Source organism: Heterocephalus glaber, unplaced genomic scaffold (assembly GCF_053883595.1).
Source record: "Heterocephalus glaber isolate CG9 unplaced genomic scaffold, H.glaber_assembly_v1.0 deba00001688, whole genome shotgun sequence".
NCBI lineage: Eukaryota > Metazoa > Chordata > Mammalia > Rodentia > Bathyergidae > Heterocephalus > Heterocephalus glaber.
Window position 1 is genome coordinate 3,926,212 of NW_028258413.1, and position 15,672 is coordinate 3,941,883.

Here is a 15,672-nt window from a genome sequence, read left to right on the forward strand (position 1 = left end):
TAAAAAATAAATATAATGAAAGAAAAAACTTCTTAGAAATTCTAGCAAGATTCCCTCAAAAACCAAAGATTTCTAGCTTGAGAACTGATCCAGTTGTCTGGTCAAAGGACGATTAAGAACCACAGATCTGGGCCACGAATTTAGCTCAGTGGTTTTGCCGCCTGCCCTTGCAAGCGCAAGGATCCGAGTTTGATCCCCAGTACCGAAAAAAAAAAAGAAAAAAAGAACCTCTGATCTGGTTCAAGATTTATGGGTCTTGTCTTCCCGTGGATTTGCTCAGAAGCAACACATGGACAAGGATTCAGCAGCAAGTGTTTACTGGAAAGGTAAGAAGAGCATGGAAACAGAAATACAGGAGTTGTGAAGCGAGGTTGGAAAGGGAGAAAGCCAATAAATCAGTTATTGTCTTAGTCAGTTTCCTGTTGCTGGGACAAAATACCCAACACCTACAACTTGAAGGAGAGTTCTTTTGGCTCATGGTTTCAATGGGTTCAGTTTGTAGTCTGCTGGTTCCAACCCAGAAACAAATGGCAGAATGGCCTGATGGGGGATAGCTGTTGGCTACGAGGTCGAAAGGAAGCAGAGAGAGAGGTCACATCATTTCCTCAGTGACTTGCTCTTCCAGGCAGGTTCCACTTTCAGCAGCATGGTCAACTCTGAAGCCATCCATGGATGAACTGATGAATGCAACACAGGCCTGATCCACTCACCTTGTGCACACATGCAACTTTTGGGGGACATTTTAGATATAAACCATAACAGTTACCAAGCCAGCCATTACACCGAGCAACAGCAGCATAATCCCACTGTGGACACTCAGGGAGCAGTGCCCAGCACAGCTCGGAGTCAGCCCTCAAAGAAGAGAGCTGGGGTCCATCCACACCAATGGCTGTGAGCCCATGAGACACTAACTCCCAGCATTCCTGGCTGCCTCAGAGGGTGACAAGATGGGGCCAGAGTTTCAGACCAGCTTGGCTCCAGAGATTACACGGAGACGGAAAGAGAAAGGGAGATGGCTCTCATCAGTTGAGTGGAAGGAACTGGGTGCTGGGCCTGTAAGTCACTCAGAACAATCCTCTGCACCACCAAGCTAAAGGTCCCCTGTCCAGAAACCTGCAAGGCCAGAAGCTCTCAGTGGGGAGGAGCCTGATTCAACACCAACCTTAGGGGCCTGGTGAACTTCATCTGTTCCAGGCCCATGAATATGACTGTGTAACAGCCCCATGTCTCTGACTGTCCGAGTTTCTAAAAGATTTTCCTCTAGAGAGGCAAGTCATTACCCTGAAAATCTTTGTTGACAACATAGCCAAGTGAAAATGTGATTGCTTCTTTTTTGTTTGTTTTGTTTTTTGAGACAAGGTTTCACTATGTAGTTCAGGCTGGCCTTGAACTCACTATGTAGCCCAGGGTGGCCTGGAAGTCACAGCCATTCTCCTGTCTCAGCCTCCTGAGTGCTGAGATTACAGGCATGCACTGCCATGCCTGGTTTTGATTACTCACTTTTAAAAAGGAATTCTTACCCTTATAAAAACCTTCAAATTCTTTCCAGTACCAGCTTCCCTGATTCATTTAGAATATAATTTATTATTTACAAATATCAAGCTATATCTATTTGGGGGATCACAACTCTAACAGGGATAAAGTGTTTGGTACCACCTGCTGCTGATTTGTGAGCATGTATCTTTATAAATACCCATTCAACAAACATTTATTGGACTCCAGCTAAATCAGGAGGCTGGATTTACAGCAGTGAAGGAAATAGCAAAAAAACTCTTACCTGGAGGGAATTAATTACATTCTGGTGGGAGAGATAGTCAGTTAATAAATGAATAAAACCTACAGGATGCCAGCTGGTGATAAGTACTACAAACCAGGCAGGAAAAGAGGACAGGGAGCACCATGACTGAGGAAGGACTGTAATTTCAAATAACTAGAACCAGGCCAACAAGAGGTGTTTGGAGACCTGTGCAGGAGATAAAGAGGCCATGGCGAGATCTGGGGAAGGTTACTACACAGAGTGCAGATGCCCTGTGCACTCATCCCAGAGGAAGGAAGGACCTGAGATTTGGGGAGCGGTATGGAAAGTTGTTTGGCTGGGCACGGTAGGCAAAGAGAACCGGAAGGCCTGAGAGTGAGGATCTCAGGGCTGTCGACCACTGGGCAGTGATGACTGGCAGGGCGCTCTCAGCAGAGCTGAGATGTGAGCTGACTCGGAGTGGGTTTCATTTGCGCGTGAAGTGCTTACAGATGGACGGGGTGTGAGGAGGAGAAGAAGGGGAGGGTCAAGGTGGCATGAAGGCTTTGACCCGAGCAACCGGAGCCACTGCCCTGCTGCTTGAGGAGCAAGCTTAGGGAAGAGGAGAAAGTGGGTTTTGGATGCACGGAGCCTCAGACTCGGAAGAGAGACCCAAGAGGAGAGGTCTGTGGGCAGCTGGAGGAGTCAGGCTGTAAATCAGGGGCAAGGTCTTGGCAGAGAGGACTCTGGGATTGCTGGTGTGCAGTGTGTGGGCAGTGGAGGGGCGGGAGGAGGCCAGCAAGGGAATGAATCAGTCAAGAAACTGAGCCCTGGACCACTCCACCACGCGGAGGTCGAGACAGGAGGAGGAACAAGCAAGGGGTGGCCCAGGAGAGACCCAGAAGCCGGCGGCACCCAGGAGCCAGGGAGAAAGTGTAATCAGCGAGCGGGTCAAAGTGCCAGGAACCAGTGAGATAAGGGGAGCGAGAACGCAGTGTCACATTTCCCAGTTGTGGCCGAGAGCCGGGGTCAGAAACACATCTGGAGTGTGCTCCGGGGAGCAAGAGGAGAGGAATGTGTGCTTGTGTCCTTTCAGTACTGCTCGGAGCTTCAAAATATGTCTAATGACTGCCCTGGCAAAATGAAGTATAGCTGAAAATAGCTCCTCTTGGTTTAATTAACTGATTAACCTAAGTTTTAAAAGTTTTTTTTCCCCAGTAGTAGGGTACTTTGCATTCGTCTTTGGTGCCAGGGCTGGAACCCAGGGCCTTGCACATGCTAGGATGTGCTGTGCCACTGAGCTACGGTCCCCGCCCTGCCTAACATCAGTGAATGACTGGCCTCCCTCTCCACTTTCCTTTTCCTTTTCATGGGATCAAAATAGTGGATCCATGTAACACAGAACTGGACATATGTGTGGTGGGGTCTATGCAGTTAGGTAAATGGCTTCTAATACATAAGTACACAGGTCTACCTCCGAGCTGTAAAGTAGGAAAACAGAGACTATAGGAACAAAGGGAGGAGTAAGCAGTATTTTCAAATTATCTCAAAGCCGAGTAGGGGAGAGGGTCCTACTTTTCCCCAGTGTAACACACTGGGTGGACACAAAGTCACTTTATCAGTGTCACAGGGAAGCAGGCAGGGTAGTTACTGAGTCATGGCACAGTGACAATTGAGTTACCAAAATTTACAAAAAAAGAGAAATTGCTCTCTCTTTCCTTTTAAATTAAATCTTGTATCATGTTCCTGGTCGGATCTGAATACAACCCTGAGTTCTTAACTATATAAATTAGTTGTAATGTTTGCAATACAACTTTTATTTGATTATAGATTCTTCTTTCATCTCACTGAGTCTAGAAGAAATTACGAGGAAATAGGATATCACTCATCCCCTGATTAACTGGAGTGAAGGCAGATTATTCACAAGATCAGAGTCCTGGGCTCCAAATAAAATTATTATTGCTTTCCCTTTTTCTTTTTCTTAATAAAAAAGGAGTGGAAAGAGACATTATGGTTGAAATAGAACTATTTCCATGAAATGTTTCTTCCACAGTGCTGGGAACCCTAAGATAACAGCTTTGTATTCAAATGTGAGAGGCAGAAAATGTAATTTACTTGAAGCATTAAGTGAAACAGAATAGAGAGGTTTTTTTTAATCATCTGTAGTAAGTGAAATGCAGTAACTAATGTACCATTTGATTTTCAACAGTTTCCTTCCTTTAGTAGCCAAGAAATAAATAGATATAATGATAATGATTTCCATTTAAAGACCATGTTTGCTGCTGCTATTGTTGAAATAATAGATATAATTGATCATATCATTGACTCCTGCATGGAAAATAAGCACCCATCTTTGTTCACAGGCAAAGCAAGGAGACAGGAGAAAATAGAGTATGTAAACCACCACCCTGCTTTACTTCTAAGATTATAATTTAACATATTATTGCTCCTTGTCCAATAGGTCCCTCATGGAAATTAATATTTTTTTAATCCTGATTTTCAGCTCACTTATTTTTTCTTATTTTTTAACCCACCATTCAACAGCGAGTCCCACGTAGGTGACTTCTCTGGCCAGCAGTTCACCACTTTGGTCGTCCAATCATCCTCCCTGAGGGTTCTGTTTCCCCTCGTTTCCCCTCGTTTCCAGGGGACACACTGAAATTCCAGAGCACACCAGCAGAAACCGTTTATCAAGAGATCGCACACCCCACGCGAGGGCTGCGCACACCCTCCTGGAGCCGTCCTCTGGTCGCTCTTCCGGACTCCTCTCCCTCCCAGCAGGCCTTGTGGCTGCAGGAAGTCACTCAAGAGGCACTAACGCGCAGCTAGGAAGCCAGGCCACAACCCCCCTTCGGTTCGTTCCAGGGCCCCTTGTGACAAACCTGGCCTATGTATGGAGCAGAGGATTCCGGCGTGGCCTCTGAGCTTGGGTTTAAGTTGATTAGCCTTCCCTTTCCTGGAAGTCAGGGTTTATTTAGGGAGAGAGGAGATTGAGATTGAGATTGAGACATTACTCAATAAAGGAAGAAATGTCAGATTACGTCTCGTTTGCATTTTTAAACATTTCTCATAAGAGAAATTCGGGAAATGTTCTTTGTTCCCCCCACAATGTGTACAATTTCATGCCAAGGCAGAAGGCGCCCATTTACTGGGTTCGACTGCGCAGGTGCGTGGACTACAGCGGAGGTGGCCCGGGAAATGGCGGGGCATGCTGGGCGCATGCGCGAGCCTCGGGGTGCGGGTCCCTCTGGAAATCGCGGCTCCCCAGACTCCTCCCCAAACTTTCCCCGTCTGGAACAACGGCAGTCTCTTCTGAATGCTGTGTTGACGGGGACCACAGACATAATTTCATTTATTGCACCGAATTGGTCAGCGTTTAGACTGCAAAGCCGAAGTTCCGTTTCTGGCCTTCCTGGAGAGCGTCCTGAGCACGTTTTCTGGAAAGGCACGCTCCATGCTGACAAGGTTTTCAGGTGGACAGAGAACTTTCCAGAAAGTTCAGGGGCAGATCCGAAAGCACAGTGAAAAGACAGCGGAGTAACAGCTGATGACATTACCTCGAAGTGTAGCTGAAAGAGGGACTTCCAAATGAGTGGATTCCACAGGGGACATCGTGGGGTGACTGAAATGTTGTGCATCCCGAGTGGAGTGATGGTTTCATATATACAGATAATTATCAAGGCTTATTGAATTATACACTGAAGACCCATGCATTCTGTGTTGAATTTTACCTTCCCTAAAGAATTAAAGACATCATACCGCAGTGATACATGCATACCCGTTGACAGCAGTGCAATTCATAATAGCTAAATCTTAGAAGCAGCCTATATTTCCATCAACAGGTGAATAGCTAAAGAAAATGTGGTATTTATATACTATGGAGTACTACTCTGCCATAAAGAAGGATAGACTTGGGTCATCTGTAGGAAAATGGATGCACTTCGAGACCATAATAACGAAGTGAAATAAATCAGACACACAGGCTTAAATATCCCATGGTTTCTCTTGTATGAAATACCCAAATTATACATAAAGAGCAAAATAAAAGATAATAGGAAGTGGGGAGATAGATCTTTCTTAAAGGGGAAGGGAACGAAAGATGGAAGAAGCAGGGAGGTAGGAGAGGGAAGGGATGAAAGAAAGGGTGTGTTATGTACATGCACCAGCTCTACACAAGAAATGTAAAGATTATGTACTGCGAATAAGTGCTAATGAAACAATTTTACTTTACCATTTAAAAGCCCATCTTGATGATTGCTATACACCCTGAGAAGCCCGTGAATTAACTTCTGCGTGACCACCAGGTGGTCCTGACATTGGCCCAGCTATGAGACAATGACACTGTCCCTGCTTCCCCCTCCTCCTCCTCCCCTCTGTGATTTATTAACATTTTTCGTGGTGGTTGTTCTTACTAAAATTCCCTAGGATCAGCTCTTTTGTTCTTTAAATATTTTGGTCATATTATATTTTATTACTTTAATAATGTTGGTTCATTGCATACAGATTTTTTAAAAAGCACAAAGAAGAAAATAAAAATCACTCATGCCTCCATTCTTTGGGGTAAACTGCTAATATTTCAGTGCCTGTCTTTCTAGATATAATAATAGATATGAATGTCGTCCCACTTTGTGCCAGGAATCCTTCTAGACACCAGGGACACTGAGGTAAGACAGACAAGGCCCCTGTGAGCATGTTCTAATAAATAATATGTACAGAAAGATTTTAAAAAATGAGACCAAGATTGTATTCTCTCTCTTATTATATTCGTTCTTTTCTCATTTAACTATGCACCATCTCTACTTTTTCATAGGATTGAAAATAATCATACATCATTTTCATAGCTGCACAGTGATTCCCTGGGTGGCTATATTAGAATTGATTTCATCAATCTATGGTTTGAACAGCCAGGCCTTTCAAAGTCATAAACTACACTTCTATGAACATGTCACTGAGAGCCTTTTGAATATACTTTTGGTGTTCTTGCTGGCAAAATAATTTCAGCAGCAGTTACCACAGTTAACCTTTCCTTTTAAACAGCCTTTGCTGTGGCGATGGCGTCAGCTGAATCCTTAAATCTCTATGCCTCTGGTGAAAGGGTCAATGGGTCACTTTTAAAAGCCACAGTGAAGGGGGCCGTGCTTGTGGACTCCGCCCATGAGATGCTTTGCCACCAGAAGAGCACACCGTGGTCTGGGATATGGTTCTGACCAGAAGATTCTCTGACGTTTCTTCCAGGAAATGGCCCTGCTTGCTGTTGTTCACCTTTCTCTTATTCATGAGGATTTAGATCTCCGAAATGGGGGGAATGGCTTGTGCAACGAGGAGACATTTGCCTAAGAGTACGGCTAAGCTTCACGAAGGTATTTTGCTAAAAACTCCAGGCGCAGGCTTGAGCAGATCTACTGTCTGACCTGCATGTACCAAGATACGGTTGAGGAAGTAGCCTGCAAACAAAGTCTGTAGAGGGAATGGTGTTCCCCGCGCTGTAGATTTCCTGAGGAACCTTTGATCGTGCACGCCCCAGATGGCAGATTTACAGGGGAAGAGAAAGTTTTCCTAGAATGTATAATACAGAGAATCTTTGAGTTATGTAGTTCCTAGAGTTCAGTAGTAAATCTGGTATTTAGAATGTAAAAGAAATACTCAAAACCAATTCGGGAACACAGCGAACCATGGTATTCATCACACACCTCTCCCGAAAAAGGCACTGTTATAATACACTTTACTCGGTTGTTACAGTCCCAGGGTAGTTCCCACACTTATTTCACCCTCGGAGTTGCGAGTCATGAGAAATAGCACATAGCGATATACTGTGTTAATATTCTTTCATACATCTTTGATCATCCACTGTTTTGAGAGAAGTGTGCAAGGAGCCTATAAAGATGAATCAGACAAAAACTTGTCATTAAAGGGTGGATTGAGTGCAGCGGCAGCTACACGGTCGCCTCTAGCGAATGTGCCTTGGAGCCTCAGAATGGGGCCAGTTCAAGCTCAGATGTGTTATAAGCGAACCATGCACCAGATTTCAAAGACTTCATATTTTTAAAATGTAAAATCTTTCATTAAGACGTTTTTACAATGATTACATGCTAACATGGTAATATAGTCAGCCCTCTGTTTCCATATCCAAGAACTCTGCCAACTATGGAGCAAATTTTTTTTTGGTACTGGGGATCAAACTTGGGTCCTTGTGCTTGTGTGGCAGGCGGCAAAACCACTGAGCTAAATCCCCAGCCATGGAGCAAAATTTAAAAAAAATTCTATCTATATTAAACAAGCACAGATATTTTATTCTTATTCCCTAAACATATACCAGAAAAGCCATTTTCATAGCAATTACATTATATTACATGGAATATAAGTAATGTAGTACAATGTAGTCTTTAGATGATGGATTACAAGTCATCTAAAGATTAAAGTGTATGTAAGGATGTGTGTAGGTCGTGTGCAAATGTTGCACAATTTTATATAGGGGACTTTCGAGTCCTCGGATTTTGGTATCCTCAGGGGTCCCGGAAGTGATTCCTCATGGGTACCAAGGGATGACCGTATTTTGGATATTTGTGTTAAATTAACTATATTATTAACTAAACTGATTTAATCTGTGGCTTTGTAGCTTTTGAATTTAAAATTACATTATGGAACTTGTGTTGTATTTCTATGAGCAGTGCTGCTCTACACAATTCTGGTTACCATCTACTCTGCCATGTAACTTTGTGTCAGTTTTCTGTACTCCTCCATAAGGAAAGTACGTATTACAGATGAGGAAATTGGGTGTTAAAGGTTAGGTTAACTCACCATCCCACATGCCTTTCCAGTTCATTTTCTATGCACCAGTAGCTATGGAAGGTGGCAAGGATACAAGAAAACAAAGAACCTCTCTATTTGTGGGACAGAAAGCAAACAAGCAGGCAAACAAATACACAGTAATATGCAGGCAGTGAGAGGGAAAAGATGGACTAGGGAAGATAAGGGAGAGGGACCAGATTGGGGACTGAGGACGGAAGGGTAGGGAGAGGGCTGATTTTTAGGTAACACCGTGGGAAATGGAGGTGTGATCTGAACAGAAACCTGGATGAAGCCAAGGGGTGAAACTGTGACCATCTACCCTGCCAGGGTTTCTGCTCAGAGGGGACAAGTACAGAACTAAAGGGTCTGTGCATGTGTGCACATACATGGGCTGTGTACACAGGTGGATCTGGTGGAATGCCACAGTGAACCATGAGTAAGAGAAAGCCAAGAACCAGCTCCAACAGGAACCCAGAAGCCATGCCGGAAAGGGTGAAGGTTGGAGGAAGTACATCAGCAGGGGGGGCCTCTGCAGGGTGTATCTTGCTCCTGTCCTTTCTGCTCCTCTGTGCTTTGTGCTGCCATCAGGTGAGCAGCTGTCCTCTGCCAGGCCCTTCTGCTGTGATGCTCTGCCTCTCCACAAGCCCAGAAACAGAGGGGCCCGTGACCATGGACCAAACCGCCTGAAGCCATAAGCCAGAATAAACCTTCCCTCCTTCATGTCCATCGTCTCCTATATTTTCTCACGGTGCTGCATAGCTGCCTGGCACAGGAGGCATCCATAGAACCCAGCAAGGGGGAGGTGAAGGCCAGCTGGGAGCTCCCACAGGTGGGGAAGGAAAAGCTAATGGCTGAGGGCTGGAGCTTTAGCTCCAGGTCTTCTGTTCTGAAAATGCAAACCAAAACAACCAAAAAATTATCCAGAGAATTTGAAAACCAAAGGCCAAATAATCTTTATAATTTAAGCCTCGGAATACATCTAAGGAGTCTGCAGGTTTATCTGACCGTGGAATGTCCTAGAATGACAGTTAATCCCCCTGCCTCGTTTGCTGCCAGTTCAACCTCAGGGAAGGAGGCTTGAGAGCAGGATTGGCGTTGTGGGACAGCAGCACCATTACGTCAAATTCAGATAAAGCAAATCAGCCTTATTTTTGTTAAAAAAAACCAAAGCGTTTTGTTGAGCCAGATGACAATTTTGTAGCCTAAACTCTTTGCCTTGCCATGCTCAGTCCTCCAAATTCACCCCTGGTTGCTCACTCTGAGCTAAGCACAGCTCTGCAGCCAGGGAAAGAGCTAGAAACCGGCTGTGTTCCGGGTAAATGCATTCTTGGCGAAGATAACTTCACTGATGAGTCTTTCTGCATATAGAACTAAGTGCTTTAAAAAAGAAGCACCCTCAGGTCAAATGTTCCCTTACATTGGGCGAGCCCCTCCCCTGAAAGGCAAATAAAGATTTAAAACAGCCACCAGCTTTAGACAGAAGCAAATGCTCATCAGTCCTAGGGTCCCCAAAAGCCAGCTCCCGGGAGAGGAGGCTCTGTCCTAGCCCCCCGGCCGGCTCCTTCACTTTGATGAAACTCACTGGAAAATTGTCCTCTCCACGCTTGGCCAGCCGGTGTTGCCGTGATTCCTGGGCATTGGATGTCGGTGCTGTCAGTCAGGCGCTTTCCCTGAGCACTAAAATGTACAGATCACACACATCAAAGGCAGGCTGCAGCCGCGGGCGCTGAAATTCACACAGATCTGTGCTGCGAGGAACTGGATAAACAATGAGACTGATGACCTTGTCCTGCCTCATCCCCATGGCTCCCTCCTCCCTCGGTGCTGCCATTGCCTGTGGGCCAGACGGCGGTGGCTCTGGCTTCCAGCCTCCATGTGGGACTGCCTGGGCCCACAGAGCTCAGGAAGCCCAAAAAGACAACTAAGGCGCCTCCATTTTGTGAGGTGCATTGATTTACCAGGATCCAAGAAACACCTCCCTTACCGTACCGCTGAGGAAAGAGATTTGTAGGAACAGGTCAATCTCTCAGCCAGGCCTCCATGCTTAGAGCCCACTTTCTTCAGAAGAGGGCCCTAGGTCTTTCCTGAGCATTTTCAGGGCCTCTTCATAGCCACCCCACAAAAAAGCCCCAAGATAGAACCCTCGGGGTCTTAGTCATGTTCCTCTTCTGGCCAAGAATACATTTCAAAAAGGCTGCCATTGGTAAAGAAAAGCGCAAGGGAAGAATGTTGCTTGGTGAACTGAATCCTAATCTGGGACATTTGGGGGAAGCTGAGTTAGAAACAAATGCTGCCTCCTAAAATGCCTAGGGTCCCTTTGACCAGACTCGCCAGGTGGCAGGCCGGCTGCTGGTGCTCGAAGGAGGCCGCAGAAGGAGCCCACCTTGGGGTTCTGGGCCCAAGCAGCCCTGGGCCCGCTGGACCCTTGCACAGCGTCCCCTGCCCCGTCCCACCCCGCTTTCGTCGGTCTGTACACATGTCACATTGAGGTGACCACGCTGCCAGCGGTGCCCAGAAAGTGATGCCATTGGAGGGTCACCTTAGGCTAGGAAAGGTCACACGCAGAGGTCACTCAGCTAAGCTGTGTGTCCCTGTCACTTCCCATCCAGCCCAGCCATAACTGCCACAAACTGGAGACACCTCTGCCCATACCCACATCCCATTCTATTCTAAAACACGGTTCTGGTGGGACTTACAGAACGCTCAGAACAGCTCTTGGACACCTTTCGGCCACCTCTGCCACCCTCACCCCCAAGTTCTTACTGCTCATCTTTGGAAGACTTGAGCCACATGGCCAGGGCACTAACACTCCTCAGGGTGTTTTCAGGGCTACTGCGACCATGTCAAATGCCTCGCAAAAATATTCTTTTCTCGGTGTCTTTTTCCTTAAATTCATTAATAAGAATCAAGGCGTACTCCCTTTCTCCTCGGAATGTCTGTGTGTCATTCCACTCACTCCACGTGGAGGTAGCAAGTGCCACAGGGATTTGGTGGCCCTTGTCACACAACAGCGCGACATGCAGAGGTGTTCTCAGCTGTGGACTTGTGAGTGAGACACCGGCCCCATTTCCTCCTGTGCTTAGGGTCCCAGGGCTCTAGGAGTTTTTGGTTTTGCAATAAACAAGTTTCTTGTGAAGAAACATCTTGGGCAGCAGACTAACACCTTACATATGTGCGAAAGTATACATGCACTGTTTCAGGGAGTAGCTTATTATTTCACCCCTTTTTCAGAGAGGCAAGTGAGTTTGTGAGAGGTTGGCTGGGCAGAGGTCACCTGTGGTGTGACAGGGAAGGTCGGAGCTAGCTTCAACTCTATCCCAAAGCCACCTCTGCAGAGACATCCCCCAGGCAGTGAGTGCAGGCAAGCAGGGGCCTTCCAGATTGCTCAGCATAAAGACAGAAAGGTTTCTTACTAGGAGGGTGCAAGAAAAGATCTCCACACTCCATGACTGAGAGCATCTCAAATCTCAGAGACCAACTGTGAGCTTAAGTACCCTATGAAAAAGGATATTAACAGTGATTTTCCAGAATCTGACTTTTGTGGAGGAAAACTATGCAGTGCCCTGTACCCTGACCAGGAAAGAAAAGAAGAAAAAGCCGTGTGCTCCATGAAGGTGGGCAGGCATGTCCAGCCCTGCCAGCCTTTCCCAAATGTGGTGGCAGAAGAAAGTGTGAAGCCTCCTGAAATAAAACAGTATTTATGGCTGCAGAAATTCAGCTGCACATAACGGTAATTATGAACAAGATATTTTCCCTAATAAAATTACTGCAAAACAAAATCTGGAGAAACTAAGTGTTTCCCTATGTTCTCTTTATTTTATTCCAAGTGCTCAAGGATGGTTCCCAAAGAAAGGGAGAGGGAGGGACAAGGAGCAAGAGCAGCAGCGCGGCCTCTGCGAGGCTTGGTTCTGCTTTAGAAACTGGCATGTGTCCAGGCTTGATTTTTATTTTCAATTCACATTTCAGATCCAGCCCCCACTCTTTGATCTTTCTCCCTGTCTCCTTACCCGGAAGAGAACCCTTGGCCTCCTCAGCTGGGAGCTGGGAGCACACGTGGAAAGGCTGGCTCGGATTCATATTCTTGCCAAATTTAGTCACACAAAGGGGCCTGCGAGGGAAGAAAGAGAGGTTGAAAGCAGCAACCGCCGACTTCAAAGGCCCCGCCGCCGCGCCGGGCCAGGCAGGCGCCGCCCTCCGCGGATATAAGGAGAAGCCGGGCTGCGCGCCTGGCGTCCCGGGCGGGATCGGGAAGCGGGGACGCGGGGGTCAAGGCGCCTGGGGAATTTCAGGAGGGGCAGGGTGCCCATCTGGGCCACGCACCCGCCGCCCCAGGCCCGCGGTGTCCCAGGCCGGGGCCAGAGGGGACCCAGCCCTGGCAGCCCCGTGCCCGGTCCCACGCGGTGCCCACGCGGGCTGGGACCGTGTCCTCCCCCGAGGCCGGGCGTCTGGACCTGGGGACCGAATCACGGTCCCACAGTTCCCGCTCGGCCCCAGGTGGGGTGGCGTCTGTCTGTCTTAGGAGGAGGCGAGAAGGGGCGGAAGAGCCCCGAGACACAAACTGCCGCCTCCCTCGCTCCCCGCTCCTCTTCCGTTCAACCGAAGGTGCCCGCGCCCCGGGCCTCCGGAGACGCGGGGGACACGGGCCGGCGAGTCGCAGGTTCGCCTCCCCCTGCCTGGCCTCGTCCGGAGCACCCTCGCCCGCCACCTCCTTCCCCGACTCGCCAAGGGCGCAGCGGGACTGAGTCCAGGCCACACAGGGAGAAGGGCCGAGGCCGCCCGCCCGGAGCTGGGCACCCGCACTGGGGTGAGACAGAGTCCTGTCCAGTGCCCGGGTCTCCGGGTTGAGGGGTGCGCACCCCACTCCGTCCCCAGTGTTAATCTCAAACAAGTTCGCTTCCAAAGGACACCAAAACCAACCCAAGCCACGGGGGGCGGGGGCACCAACAGCTATGCAGCCAGCCCGAGTGGTTGTTTCATGGTCGGAATTAAATCACATCAAAACGCCCCCTGAAACCCACATCCTGCAGGAATGAGCCTGCAGCCTGCCAGCCCTAAGTCCTCGCGGAGTTCACACAGCGACCTTCCTGCCTCGGCATCCAAGGGCAGGGGCGGCAGAGCTCCCAGACCTGGGGGCTCCCAAGAACCCGAGGTAGCAGAGGCTGCGGGCGGGGGGGGGGCAGGGACGCCATCGAGGCCACGGTGGGGGGTCTTCCAGGACAGCTGCACCCCACCTACGCCCCCTACTTTCTCCCTGGAGACTTCACCGGGGAATGCCAGCCTCCCTCCCTGGCAAAGCTTGGAGAAACTGGGGTGCACAGTGGGGGGCACAATCCATCGGAGCACCAGGCTTAGACGGCCAAGGCCTCGCCCAGGGAGCCGGGCGCTGGTGCTTTCGTTCGAAGCAAGGTTTCTGAAGAAGAGAGTCACAGCGGCGCCCACCAGCCCTTCTCCCGCGTTGCTTCCGAATCCCACCCTCTCCTGCGGGCAGTCTCCGGGACACCGCACCGCACCAGGGCTCGCTCCACGGGGGTCCAGATAACGCGCGCAATTCTGGGAAAATGGGAATTCCAGGGGTGTAGGAGTCTCCCCCATCTCTCCTTGGCTTCCAGAAAACACCCCCTGGCCCTTCTGCCCCCAAAGGGCGTCCACACTGGCTGCTGTGCTGAGACCTTGTTTTACCACATTTCACTGTATTTCTTTTACAGCAGAGGCTGTAAGGGTGGGACCCAGCCACGTGCTCAAGTCTCCGAGACCACCACTCACTCCGGGGCTAAATTTCAGGGGAAGTTGTACACCAGCACCATCCTAAAAGCAAAAATCGCATTTCTTTCCAGCCTCTCCATGAGTGCCTTATGGACACACTATAGCGGGATATTGTTTTTGTTTTTCTTTGATGTTCGAGTATTTAAAAGTAAAACGGTTTTACTTTTCCTGCCCTCTGTACCAATCCCTAAAAATACCCAAGTCTGCTGTACAGAGTTGACGTGTGACCAGTGGCCACTTCCTATGGGACCAGCCGAGCGTTTTAGGCTGCTTCCTAGTAAATTCCTGTCCCCCTACAATAGCGGATATCAGTGGGCAAAGTTTTAAACGCTGCTCTGTTCGTTTAGACCTGTTAGTCTCTGCTGGTTAAGAAAAAGGAGATCTTGCCTGGCCATTCCTACATCACAACCGAAGTCTGACTCGGGCGTTTTCTCTATTTCCCCTATTTTCGGTGTGAGGGTGCCGCGGATGCATTCCTTCCGGCTGGCTCCCTGTTGCTGTCCTGAGGCTCAAGGGCGGCTGCTGCTTCGGGTGCAGTGATTTTACCTGGATTTTTCTTCACTAAGGAAGGGAGAGAGGCCAAGGGACAGAATGTTTTCCAACTCCGGCTTTCCCCTACTGTAACTTCACAGCGCCTCCTTACAAGTCCTGTCCTCGAACAAAGTGCACTGAAGACACGGTGAGGACCTGGGAAGGCCTGAGGTCGGATTCAGAGCGCGTTCTCGGGTCCCTTTCAGGCGCGGTGGGCGCCTTCCTCGCTCCCTCGCGGGCGAGCGATCTAGAGGAACTCTGCGGGGAACGGGGTGAGGACGCAAAGAAGCGGACACTGCCTACAAAGCAATCGCTGAGACCAGCCTTCGGTTCTTTCCCGTCCCCCTATTCTCTGGGTAAACCTGGAGGTTTTATTTTCGCTAGCGTGCGCTCCGGGCCCTCGCCCTGCTCCCAGTAGCTGGGCCCGTCCGGTCCGCTCCCCTTCCTCCTCTCCGGCGGCTCCCGCCTCGTCCCTCCGGAGCGTCTCTCCGCGGAGTCGATCGAGGCGGAGGCCTCCTCTTTCATCTCCGGGCCCGCGCAGGGAGGGCGCGTGGGCGCCGGGGAGGGTGCGGAGTGGGTGGTGGGTGGGTGGAGCCAGGGCAGGGAACAGGGGTGCGGTCCGGCCGCCCCGGCCGAGGTCTCGTCCCCCCCACGCGGGCAAAGGTGCCTCCAGTGGGTGCCCGGCAGCGCCAGGCCCCCTTCCCTCGCCAAGGTGCCCGATCTGTCCCTCCAGGCGCGCGCGCCCCGAAACTAGGACTGGTCCTAGGGCGCTGGGAGAGGAGAGGGAATTTCCTCAAAGCCCTCAGTGCCGCCGCCTCCTCGCCCCTCCAGCGCGCAGCCGAGGAGAGCGGGCG

At 49.4% G+C, this 15,672-nt stretch overlaps 1 protein-coding gene and 1 long non-coding RNA gene across 5 annotated transcripts in view; one reads left to right on the forward strand and one right to left on the reverse strand.

The window, feature by feature from the left end:
- Positions 1-7,331: 7,331 nt before the first annotated feature.
- On the reverse strand, positions 7,332-12,935 carry LOC110346003 (uncharacterized). Of its 2 annotated transcripts, none has more exons than XR_002389752.2 (4): positions 12,845-12,935; positions 12,532-12,632; positions 10,107-10,201; positions 7,332-9,410 (listed from the first exon to the last, which is right to left on the reverse strand). It is a non-coding gene; the product is annotated as an uncharacterized LOC110346003 (long non-coding RNA). The 2 variants fall into 2 exon arrangements; XR_002389753.2 differs by having other exon boundaries at positions 10,107-10,282.
- Positions 12,936-14,617: 1,682 nt separating this feature from the next.
- Positions 14,618-15,672, forward strand: part of Lef1 (lymphoid enhancer binding factor 1) — a 96,242-nt gene continuing 95,187 nt past the window's right edge. The window contains exon 1 of one of the 3 annotated variants that reach the window (XM_021245457.2): positions 14,618-14,966. The gene's annotated coding sequence lies outside the window, so the exon portion shown is untranslated. Of the gene's footprint in view, positions 14,967-15,424; positions 15,531-15,672 lie in introns of those variants that run through there. The other 2 variants (XM_021245458.2, XM_087198718.1) reach the window with 2 other exon arrangements.